General features: G+C 38.0%; 1 pseudogene; it reads right to left on the reverse strand.

Moving 5' to 3' along the window:
• LOC114024468 overlaps positions 1 to 13,102 on the reverse strand; it is a 13,439-nt pseudogene extending 337 nt beyond the window's left edge.

Consider the following 13,102-nt stretch of genomic DNA (forward strand, 5'->3'; position numbering starts at 1 on the left):
TGTGTGTGTGTGTGTGTGTGTGTGTGTGTGTGTGTGTGTGTGTGTGTCTCCTTTACTAATCATTTTTTTCTTTTAATTTTTATTAATATATTTTGATTTATCAACAATCACTTCCATAAGCTTTTGAGTTTAAAATTTTTCTCCCCCTCCCTCCACCCTCCCTCCCTAGATGGCACATAATCTGATGTAGGCTATACATATACATTCCTATTAAACATATTTTCACATTTGTCATGTTGTAAGGAAGCATTAGAACCAATAGGGAGAACCACCAGAAAGAGGAAACAAAACAAAACACAAGAAAAAAATAGCAAATAGTATGCTTCGATCTGCATTCAAACTCCATAATTGTTTCTTTGAATGTGGATAGCATTTTCCATCATGAGACCTTTGGAGATATCTTAAATCCTTGTGATGGGATGCTTGAGTGTCTGTGTTTGGGTGCTTGTGCTTGTACTTGGACCCCAATTTCTCCCTAGTCTCACAAACAGTCTCTGACAATCACTCCCCAGCCCAAAGACACTGTGCCTAGCAATTACTCATGAGTGGGCCCCAGCAAGATCCTTATCTCTCTCCCTGGTGCAGCTACACAACTGGATGAGAGAGTGCTGGGCTGCTCAGGCCCCAGCCCCAAGATTATGTCTCTGGAAGCCTCCCAATTCCTTACTAAGCTCCTGTCTTGTAAGAAAACTTTCTCTTGTTGCAGAGCGTTCTCTAATCACAACAGAGAGAGAGGGGTGTCTTGTCTGGCCCAAGCAGTTTTGTCCCTGGCTGGCCCAGTGACTCTTCCTCCTGCCAGATTTCTAAGACACATGCCTCTGACATCTCCCTCCCTGTCTGGTATACTCCCTACACTTTCCCATCCATAGCTCCCAAAGACACCTGGATGTTTAGATTACCTAATCAGTATCCCTGGCATTCCTTTCCCATGCTCTTTTCCATATAAACCCTAGCTCCATCCTCAGTCTCTCACAGGTTCCTTAAGAATCCTTGCCCACTGAAAAGCGCAACAATAAACTTTTTGCCAACTTGACTTAAAGAATGCTTGAGTCTATGAATTCATTCCAGACGACCCCGTCCTATACTCCAGTCTTTGAGGGATCTCAACCTCTCATACTGCAACACTTGCAACATTCCCCAATTCTCTGGATGTGAATAGCATTTTCCATCAAGAGTCTTTTGGAACTGTCTTAGATCCTTGCATCGCTGAGAAGAGCTAAGTCTATCAAAATTAGTCATCACACAATGTGGCTGTTACTGTGTATAATGTTTACCTGGTTCTGCTCACTTCACTCAGCATCAGTCCATATGAGTCTTTCCAGGTTTTTCTGAAGTCCGCTTGCTCATCATTTCTTATGGCACAATAGTATTCCATTACATTCATATACCATGACTTGTTCAGCCATTCCCCAATTGATGAGCATCCTCTCAATTTCCAATTCTTAGTCACCACAAAAAGAGCTGCTATAAATATTTTTGTACATGTGGGTCCTTTTCCCATTTCTTTGATCTCTTTGGGATACAGGCCTAGAAGTGCTATGGTTGGGTCAAAGGGTAGCCCTTTGGACATAGTCCCAAATTGCTCACCAAAATGGATGGATCATTTCACAACTCCATCAACAATGCATTAGTATTCCAGTTTTCCCACATCTTCTTCAACATTTATCATTTTCTTGTTTTGTCATGTTGGCCAATCTGATAGGTGGGATGTGGTACCTCAGAGTTGTTTTGATTTGCATTTCTCTAATCAATAGTGATTTAGAACATTGTTTTCATATGACTATAGATGGCTTTAATTTTTTCATCTGAGAACTACCTGTTCATACCCTTTGATCATTAATCAATTGGGGAATTTTGGGGAATTAATTTTCTATATATTTTAGAAATGAGGACCTTATAAGAGACACTGGTTGTAAAAATTCTTTCCCAGTTTTCTACTTCCCTACTAATCTTGGTTACATTCGCTTTGTTCGTGTAAAACCTTTTCAATTTAATGTAATCAAAGTTATCCATTTTGCATTTTGTAATGTTCTCTATCTCCTGTTTGGTCACGAATTCTTCTGTTCTCCATAAATCTGACAGGTAAACTATTCCTTGCTCTCCCAGTTTGCTTGTAGTATCAGCCTTTATATCTAAATCATGAACCCATTTTGACTTTATGTTGATATATAGTGTGAGATTTTGGTCTATGACTCAGTTCTGCCATACTGTTTTCCAGTTTTCCCAGCAATTTTTGTCAAATAGTGAGTTCTTATCCCAAAAGCAAGGCATCATTTCTTATAGCACAATAGTATTCCATTACATTCACATACCACAACTTGTTCAGCCTTTCCCCAATTGATGGGCATCCTCTCAATTTCCAATTCTTTACCACCACAAAAAGAGCTGCTATAAATATTTTTGTACATGAGGGTCCTTTTCCCATTTGTGTGATCTCTTTGGGATATAGCCCTAGAAGCACTATGACTAGGTCAAAGGGTATGCACATGTTTATAACCTTTTGGGCATAGTTCCAAATTGCTCTCCAAAATGGATGGATCATTTCACAACTCCACCAACAATGTATTAGTGTTCCAATTTTCCCACATCTTCTCCAACATTTATCATTTTCTTGTTTTGTCATGTTGGCCAATCTGATAGGTGTAATGTGGTACCTTAGAGTTGTTTTGATTTGCATTGCTCTAATCAATAGGGATTTAGAGCATTTTTTCATATGACTATAAATGGCTTTAAATTTCTTCAGCTGAGAACTGCCTGTTCATATCCTTTGACCATTTATCAATTGGGAAATGACTTGTATTTTTATAAATTTGACTCAATTCTCTATATAATTTAGAAATGAGGCCTTATCAGAGAGACTGGTTGTAAAAATTCTTTCCCAATTTTCTACCTTCCTTCTAATCTTAGTTGCATTGGCCTTGTTTGTGCAAAAACTTTTCAATTTAATGTAAACAAAATTATCCATTTTGCTTTTTGTAATGTTCTCTATCTCCTGTTTGGTCATGAATTCTTCAGTTTTTCATAAATCTGATAGGTGAACTATTCCTTGCTCTCCAAGTTTGCTTGTAGTATCAGCCTTTATATCTAAATCATGAACCCATTTTGACTTTATTTTGATATATGGCATGAGATTTTGATCAATGCTTAGTTTGTGTTCAAGGCCTATTCTTGTGAAACATGAGCATGTCATGGAAGTCCACTATGGAGTCAAAGATGTAGAAATGTTTTTCTGAAATGGTGATGTCTTCCAGAGGATTAGATATGTGAAAAACATGGTTCTGGATGTTTCAATCCCTGGAGGAGGATTTCTTGGATAAGATCATTAATGACTCAAAGGAGTTTAGCATACCATCCACATGGAAAATACCCTGGTCATTCAAGAACATAAAGAATACACCAGCACAGGTGTGTACTTAAATACAGAAAAATACATACGCACATATATGTATATGTATGTTTGTAAGTGATATCCAATTCCATTTGCTATGGGAAAATAATAAAGTTCCCCATGTGGATTGGCTTTGTAGAATATTGCTGAAGCTCCTGGTGAAATGTAAATCAGGTGGGGCACATTGGGTGTTGATACAAATGAGGCACACAAAGTGATGATACCAAGTACAAAGAAGATAGACTTTATTCTCATTGGTTTTCATAATCATATACAACTTATTAAGCATTTCAACATAAATTCAAATGAATAGAAAGTCATTTTAGGTGTCATTATTCAGTCACTTGTAATTGAGAGTATTCCCATAGAAATGAGCCTCATTGACAGCTCTCTACAGATGACCCTGGAGGCAGATGAGTGATCCACAGTTATTTTCTTTACCAGGAGGGCAAGGAGAAAAGTAAGGCCACCATACCATCCACATAGAAAATATTCTAGTGATTCAAGAATGAAAAGCACATTTGTGTGCTTACATACAGAAAAACACATATGCACAAATATATATGTGTGTGCATATACACATATGCATGTATGATTTGTTTCCATCTTAGAAATATACAGTGTTTTTATGTGATATCCATTTCCATTTGCTACAGGAAAATAATAAAGTTCCCCTATGGATTGGCTTTGTTCTTAATCTCTCAGTGAAGTGTCAATGAGGTGAGGCACATTGGGTATATCAACACAAAGTGAAGCACATTAATGTTGATACCAAGTACTAACAAGAAAGACTTTATTCTCATTGGTTTTCATGATCATACACAACTTATTAAGCATTTCAACCTAAGTTCAAATGAATAGAAGGTCATTTTCAGTGTAATTTAGAGTCACTTGTTGTTGAGAGTATTCCCATAGTAGTGAGCATCATAGACAACCATCTACTGATTACTCCAGGAGTAGATAATGAGTGATGGAGGGATATTTTCATCATTAGGATAGCAAGGAGAAAAATAAGGCCGAAGAGGTCCTTGAAAGGCTACGTTTGGAGGGCTATAGATGAGGGATTTGTCTGTGACATTGTAAAATCCTATATGTCCTTTTTCATAATCAAGAAAAATACCCACGTTGTGAATAGGCTTGCTTTTATGCAAACCACATTGTGAATTCCAGAGAAAGAAATCATTTCCGGATTTGAAAGCAACTAGGGTTCTTACATCCTTGGATGATAGGGAATGTGTCCCCTTTCTGCTGATTGAATCTTCACAGATGCCCACTGACCACTCTGTCTTATCTCCCACCTCCACTTCCCAATAGTGTTTGCCTGAGGTGAAGGTCTGGGCCCCAAGTACAGTAAGAGCACAGTCAAATCTTTCTGCATTGTCAGGCAGGTCCTGGGGGACACTGGTATAACTGAAACTTCTCAAATCTTCCGACAAGATGAGATGAGGATTGGCTGTTTCAGGATCCAAAGTTATTTCCCCTAGAGAAAAAGGAAAAGGAATAATTTGTCTTGTGTTGCAGACCTTGGAGATTAAAAATAATTCCCTAAACATGGACAATGACACACTTTCAGAAACTAAGTCACAATCCAGTTGAGATTATACAAAAACAATTAAGTGGATTGTCCTGCCTCTGACACTTATACTTGCATAAGCACCTTAGTTTTCCAGTGTCTCACTTTCCTTGTATGTAAAATGAAGGTTGGATTCAAAGAGATAAACTTTAACCCCTTTCAAACTTTAAATTCAATATCCTATGTTTTAAGGCCTTCATTAAATATTTAAGAATATTTCATTAAGAAGTAACTATGGTCAAGTAGAATATCAGTGCTTGGATGGTATGTACTTGAAGGAGGAAGGCATCTTGCAAGGCAGGACCTTGTTAAAATGTATAGACATTATTGTGTAAGAAATGGTCAATGGGGAAAAGGTTTTAGACAGTAGAACGACTTAATGAAATCTAAATAAGATCAAAGGTTCATCAGCAACTCCCAGGAAGAGATGGATTGAAATAGGGAAGGATTAGAGACACAAAGAACATTTAGAAACGCATTTTAGCATTTCCAATGCTATGACAAGTTGAGTGATAGGCTGTTACTGGAAGGTGAAAGGATATATGGAACTGGACCACAACTTAATCTGCCTGACTAATAGGAAAACAATAGGATATTTTTTACTGAAATTCCAGGGGAAACATGTTACTTGACCATTCTAGAGTTGAAATGTCATTCTGTCACTCCATACCAATATTTATTGAAACATCTCTCTTTCTTCCCCTGTCACCTCTTCCATTCCCTCACAGGAAGATGGATTCTCCTTCCTTGTCTGGAGTTGTAGTTCCTACTATTCTCTCTATCTGATATATTGTTGATTATTATTCTGAGACTAAATCATGACCTTTCTCAAGAATATTCGATTTGACCATCTGGACTGGCTCCTTAGCCTATAAGCTTCTTTTGCTCTACCTAATCTTTAGAGAATAACTCAGGAATGAGTATTTATATGAGCCCAGATTCCCTTTAAAGCCTAAGAAATGGAAAGAAAGCATCACAGAAAACACAAACACTAACAGTTGGTATCTTTCCTGAAACATCCACAAGCTACCAACAGGAAAACTAATACAATGGAAAAGGGACTGAGTATTAAATATTCCTAATACAAAGAATGAGCACTTGTTCTCAGCAATGCAATGACCCAAGACAATTCTGAAGGACTTACGATGAAAAATGCTATCCATCTCCAGAGAAAGAACAAATGGAGTATGAATGCAGACCAAAACATACTTTTTCTTTACTTTATTTTTCTTCTTTTATTTTTTGTCTATGTTTTCTTTCACAACATGACTAACATGGAAATACGTTTTGCATGACTGTACATTATATATGATACATATATATATATGATATATATGATATCTATATCAAATTGCTTGGCTTCTCCATGAGGGCTGTGGCTAATAGTGATGAAAAAAGAGAATTTGGAAGTCAAAATTGTCTTTTAAAGAAAGCTAAAATTGTTTTTACTTGTGATTTGGGAAAAAATAAAATATTAAATTTTTAAAATATGAGCACTACCTAAAAAAGAAAAACCTACCAGAATGAAAGGTCAAAAGTTCAAGAAGTTCAAAAATGAAATTTATGAAGAAGAAATGGATGTACAACAAGAAATACCCAAACTTCATCCTTCCTATATAAAAATCATCATAAAGAGCAATGTGATACATACAAAATCCATACAGAATTAGGAGAAGTCTTAAGAGCCATTCCACAATTGGTGAATTGGCTACATTGTATGAATAAACTGATCAGAAAAGAGAAATATAAAACCAACAAGAATATTCAAAAGAAGACATAATCACTTATAACTAGACAAATTATTCTTGAACCACTGAAGTTTAATCTCACGTACATCAAATGGTCAAAGATGATAAAACATAGAACAATTCAAAGCTGGTAGTTAAATGAGATATTAGGCACATGAATTCACTGCTGCTACAGCAATGAAATGGTCCAGCCATTTAGGAAAATAGCTGAGCATTTGAATAAAATAAGTAAGATCATTCTGGCCTGTTGAGATATTGAAGAGGAAAACTGGAAAGCACCTCATTAGTCAAGTGAAGATAGAAATTATCCATATAGGGTAGGGGAGCTGAAGAAAAGAGTCATTTGATAATAATCCACAATATATTGGATAGAGAGAATAGTAGGAACTACAACTCCAGAAAAGGAAGGAGAATCCATCTTCCTGTGAGAGAATGGAAGAGGTGACAGGGGAGGAAAGAGAGATGTTTCAATAAATATTGGTATGGAGTGACAGAATGACATTTCAACTCTAGAATGGTCAAGTAACATGTTTCCCCTGGAATTTCAGTAAAAAATATGTATGTATTAGTATATACACAAATGACTCTTTTCTTCAGTCCCCCCTACCCTATATACATATACACTATACACATATACTAGTAGCACACACTAAGGAAATACATTGCAAACAATATGGGAACTCCTGGGAATTTCTCAAATGTCAATTGAGACTAATAGGGGTTACTTACTCTGGTAGTTCCTGAGCATTTTTCTCAAGCCAGTGATGGGGCAGGTGCTCCAGGCAGGGAAAGCAACTTCTGGTTCTTGAAGTAGCAGCTCCTCATTCCTATAAACAGAACACACTTGATTACACTTGTTCTACGGAGCTCCAGAGTCTGATTGGAATCACATCTGTTATTATATTTCAGCAGAGTAGACCCCAATTAGCCCCTTCAAACAATCAGATTCCCTTACAGATTTTGTATTTCTGAATTAGTTAAACACAGAATGGAAGCTTACCTTGCCAAGGTGTCTTTCATATCCTGAAGGGAGAAAATAAAGAAAGAGATTTAGTGTTCTGCTCCTTAGTCTATTTTCTATAATCTTTCTCTGAGAGCCTAGACACATCTCCCCACAGTTCTGTCACTCCTTCAGAACTCTTTTCCAGGGATCTTACCATATTTGCACAGTTTAAGTCTGCGCAGAGTGGTTTAGAACTAGCCTTTGATTGCTCTTTGATTGGCCTCATTTCTCTGCCCCCTTCCTGACGATAGAGAATGACTTCATTGTGAGAGGAGTATCATTCTGCCCTGCCCTTCTCTCTCCCTCTCTTAGACAGAAAACTCATTTGACAGAGTCAACAGTTTGTTTTTCCTAGGAATGAGGTATGTGGTTCCTCTGGGAGAATCAGGAGCTTCTTGTTCATGTGATTACAAATTTGATTTTCATACAACATGTAACAGGTATTGAAACTTCAGCACATGCTTGTGCTGAAGTGGTCTGGCCTTTAAGAATCCCTGTGCTACACATTGTCTAACTATATTGGATTTATGTCTAGCCCTGCTCATCAGAAAACATATGCATTTGATAAACTACTGAAAAGTCTGAACTGACCCACTCTATCAAATGGTCCTGAGACACTTCTGTTAGTGTTCTATATGGGACAGGACATGTACCTTCTGCTCCTCATTTTTAAGCAATAGTATATATCTGTTTGACACACTCACCTGGAGCATTTCTAAGGGGTCCTTGTTCAAGTTCTCCTCTATTTTTAACATCATTTGTTGCAAATCCTGGATTTGTTGTGTCAGTTTTTCTTTTTTCTCTTCCAGTTTTCTAAGCTTGTCTTTGGATTCCTGGTCCAGTCTTTCCAGGTACAGACATTCTTCATCCAATAAGAACTGGTGCATTTTCTCATATTCAGATGTAATTGACTGTTTAAGAGCAAAAGTATCCTCCTGTCCCAAAAGAAATTAGGAAAAAGGAAAGAAGTGAAAAGTCCATGATGGAATAATTGTGTTCCCTATTAAATAGTATGGGTCATCTATAGAAATTGGACTCTGATACCAGGCAACTTGTCTGGCTTCTGGGTCCTCACCTTCCATTTCAGGCATTCTGAGACACACTGTCCCTTGAAGGGCCCTTTCTAAAGGAGTGGTTAATGATGGAAGGGTATAGAGAATGATGTTGTGTAAAGGTAAAATCCTCAAAAATATACCGGAGTTCATTTTCTCCCTAAAAATATGCAAATTCTGTCTGGAAACTGTTTCTTCATACATGTAATTTAACAGTTTACATGAAAACAAAGTTCCTCTACTATCATTAGATATCAGATTATTCCCCCAAAAGACTGATAATTTACTTCATCCTTTGACCATTAATATGAATCTCTTCCTTTGCAGAAGCAAAGCACTCCTTTCTTACCATTTTCATCATTAATTCTTCCTTATGAGAAAGGAGAAAGGCCAAATGACAATACACCTGTTGCCTTCCTCATCAAGAAAACAGACACTGGAGGAGCAAAGATGACAGAGTGAAAGCAGTGACTTGCTTGAACTCTCCTCCAAATCCCTCCAAATACCTGTGAAAAAATGGCTCTAACCAATTTCTAGAGCAGCAGAACACACAAAATGACAGAGTGAAACAAATTTACAGCCCAAGACAACCTGAATGGTTGATTAGAAAGGTCTATCGTGCCGGGCTGGGAGAGAAATGCAATTCAGCCTGGGCATGCAGTCAAAAGACCGGGCCTCAGAGAACCTGGAGTAGGCCTCGGAGGGCTGAATCATGGGCAGCTGTGGCAGCTTCCAGACTTCTCAATCCACAAATGCCAAAGACAACTTAGAAGGTCAGTAGGAAAAGTTTGTGGCCTTGGTGAGAAAGAAACTCAGTCCTAGTCCTAGTCCAGGCTTCAGCCCCCGGGCAGCGGCTGCTTCCAGAGCTTCCAGCTCATAGATGGGGAATCCAGTGACTGATTCGAGGGGGATTGCAGGATCTCTCTGCTGGTGATGAGGCAGGATTCTCTTGCTTTGCCTGAGCATGGATATAGGTGGCAGTTCTGGGTGGTGAACCTGGGGCAAGTAGGAGCGCTGGTGTGATAGAACTTGTGCCGTGGTGGAGAGGGAATTCTCCTCACAGTTCCAAGGCAGAAAAGATTGCTTGTGTTAACTCATACACCAGAGCACAGGCCAGGAAAGGAGTAAACACTTCACTCTTAATCATACCACCTTAGAAGAATTGAAAATTTACAGGTCCCTAGAAGTATCTCTGAAAATAGTTGCACAATACCCCCAAAGCTTGGGATAGTACATTCTCCACACTGGAAACAGACCCCTACCTTAACAAAGAGTTTATAACTCAAGTAATTGGCTGGGATCATGAGCAAACTTTAAAAAAAGTCAGACCATAGAATCTTTCTTTGGTGACAAAGAAGATCAAAACATACAACTAGAAGAAGACAACAAAGTCAAAGCTCCTACATCCAAAGCCTCCAAAAAAAATATGAATTGGTCCCAGGCCATGGAAGAGCTCAAAAGGATTTTGAGAAGCAAGTGAGAGAAGTAGAGGAAAAACTAGGAAGAGAAATGAAAGTGATGTAAGAAAATCATGAAAAACAAATCAACAGCTTGCTAAAGAAGACCCCAAAAAATACTGAAGAAAATAACACCTTAAAAAATAGCCTAACCCAAATGGCAAAAGAAGTCCAAAAAGCCAATAAGGAGAAGAATGCCTTAAAAAGCAGAACTGGACAAATGGAAAAAGATGCTCAAAAGCTCATTGAAGAAAATGCTTCCTTAAAAATTAGATTGGAGCAATTAGAAGCCAGTAACTTTATGAGAAATCAAGACATTGTAAAACAAAACCAAAAGAATGAAAAATAAAAAAAAAACAATGTGAAATATCTCATTGGAAAAACAACTGACCTGGAAAATAGATCCAGGAGAGATGATTTAAAAATTATTGGACTATCTGAAAGCCATCACCAAAAAAAAGAGCCTAGATATCATCTTTCAATAAATTATCAAGGAAAACTGCCCTGATATTCTAGAACCAGAGGGTAAAGTAGAAATTGAAAAAATCCACTGATCACCTCCTGAAAGAGATCCCCAAAGGAAAACTCCTAGGAATATTGTAGCCAAATTCCAGAGTTCCCAGGTCAAGGAGAAAATATTGCAAGCAGCCAGAAAGAAACAATTCAAGTATTGTGGAAACAATCAGGATAACATAGGATTTAGCAGCTTCTACATTAAGGGACCACAAGGCTTGGAATATGGTATTCTGGAGGGCAAAGGAGATAGGATTACAGCCAAGAATCACCTACCCAGCAAAAGTAAGAATAATCCTTCAGGGTAAAAAAATGGAAATTCAGTGAAATAGAGGACTTTCAAGCATTCTTGATGAAAAGACCAGAGTTGAATAGAAAATTCGACTTTCAAATACAAGACTCAAGAGAAGCATGAAGAGGTAAATAGGAAAGCGAAATCATAAGGGACTTATTAAGGTTCAACTTCCTACATGGAAAGATGATATTTGTAACTTATGAGACCTTTGTCAGTATTAGGGTAGTTGGTAGGGAAAAAAATTATGTATAGATAGATTGAGGGCACAGGGTGAGTTGAAGATGAATGGGTTATATCTGGAGAATAAAATTAAGGGGTGAAAGAGGATTATACTGGGAGAAAGAGAAATGGAGAGGTAGAATGGGGTAAATTATCTCACATAAAACAGACAAGAAAAGGCTTTTACAGTGGAGGGAAAGTGGGGGAAGATGAAAAGGAATGAGTGAGTCTTATTCTCATCAGATTTGGCCTAGGGAGAGAATAACATTCACATTCAATTGGGTTTGGAAAGCTATCTTACCCTACAGGAAAGTAGGGGGGAAGGGTATAAGAGAGCAGGGAGGGAATGATAGAGGGAAGAGTAGATTGGGGGAGAGGGTAATCAGAAGCAAACATTTCTGAGTAGGGACAGGGTAAAAAGAGAGAATAGAATAAATGGGGGCTGGGATAGGATGAAGGAAAATATACTTAGTTTTCCACAACATGACTAATATGGAAGTGTTTTGCATGACTACACAAGTATAACCTGCATTGAGTTGCTTGCCTTCTCAATGAGGTTGGGAGCGGAGGGAGGGAGGGAGAAAATTTGGAACCCAAAGTTTTAAAAACAAATGTTAAAAAAAATTGCTTTCGTATGTAACTGGAAAATAAGATATACAGGCAATGGAGTATAGAAATCTGTCCTTCTCTACAGGAAAATAGAAGAGAAAGCAGATAAAAGAAGGGGAGGAGATAGAAGGGAGGATAGATTAGGAGAAAGGGTATTCAGAATGCAAGCTGTCTTGGGTTGGTAGAGGGGCAAGATGGGGAGAAAATTTGGAACTCAAAATCTTGTGGAAGTGAATGTTGTAAACTAAAAATAAATAAATTAATAAATCTTTAAAAAAAAAAATATTTTCAAATTAAAAAAAAAAACCAGACACTGACCTTACACTGTGTTTCTCTCCTTCTCATATTGTCCAGTGAAATTTTAAATTCTTCCTCTTTTTTCTGTAAGATATTCCATGACTCCTGGAGCTTCTCCTGCAAGAAAAACAAAGTTTTAGTCAAACCTCTGTTTTAGACCAAAGACCAAAAACCAATATGCTTTACAATTGCAGGCTAGTAAGAGCTAGCATTTACATTCCCCTATAAGGCTAGCAAAGGTCTATGTCTTTTCCATTGGAACCTCACAATAACTACAAAAGTTAGTAGCTATTATTATTATTGCTTCCATTTTAAAGATGAGAACATTGAAACCAAGAAGCATCTGGAAGGCCAGTAACAATAAGTGGGCTGTGTACTTTTAATTGAAGTCACAGATGTGAGGCCCCTACATTTCCCTTCTACTCATTAACTTGAACTGCCCATAAAATATGGCAGTGAACCCAAAGACATTTGAATGAACAGACGCCATTTCTCCCCTGGGATTGATTGATAGGGAGCAGACACTCTTACCTTGTACTTGTCAGCAACCTTGTCCAAGGGAAGGACTTGGTGATCCTTGTGCTCTGGGGCTATTGAACAAGACTCACAGAGGGGTTTCTTATCTTCCTCACAGAAGAGTTTCTCTTTTTCCCCGTGTTGATCACAGGTGGTCAGGCCAACCATGCTCTGAAGTAAATGATATCTGATCATTTTGCCAGTGATACAAAGATTCTGCAAATTCTTGTTGGGCACCATTTTACCGATTTGGATGATTTGTCTGCACTCTGGGCAGGTTAATGTGGCATCAACTCCCTCCCTACACTGGAGAAGACACTCTGTGCAAAAGTTGTGGCCACATTTGACAGTTATCGGGTCGGTGAAGTAGTTCAGGCAGATAGAGCAAGTGAGATCTTCCTTGAGGTATTCGAGTAAGCTTTTGGCATCCAT

This window comes from Vombatus ursinus, unplaced genomic scaffold (assembly GCF_900497805.2).
Source record: "Vombatus ursinus unplaced genomic scaffold, bare-nosed wombat genome assembly UNPS02014821.1, whole genome shotgun sequence".
NCBI lineage: Eukaryota > Metazoa > Chordata > Mammalia > Diprotodontia > Vombatidae > Vombatus > Vombatus ursinus.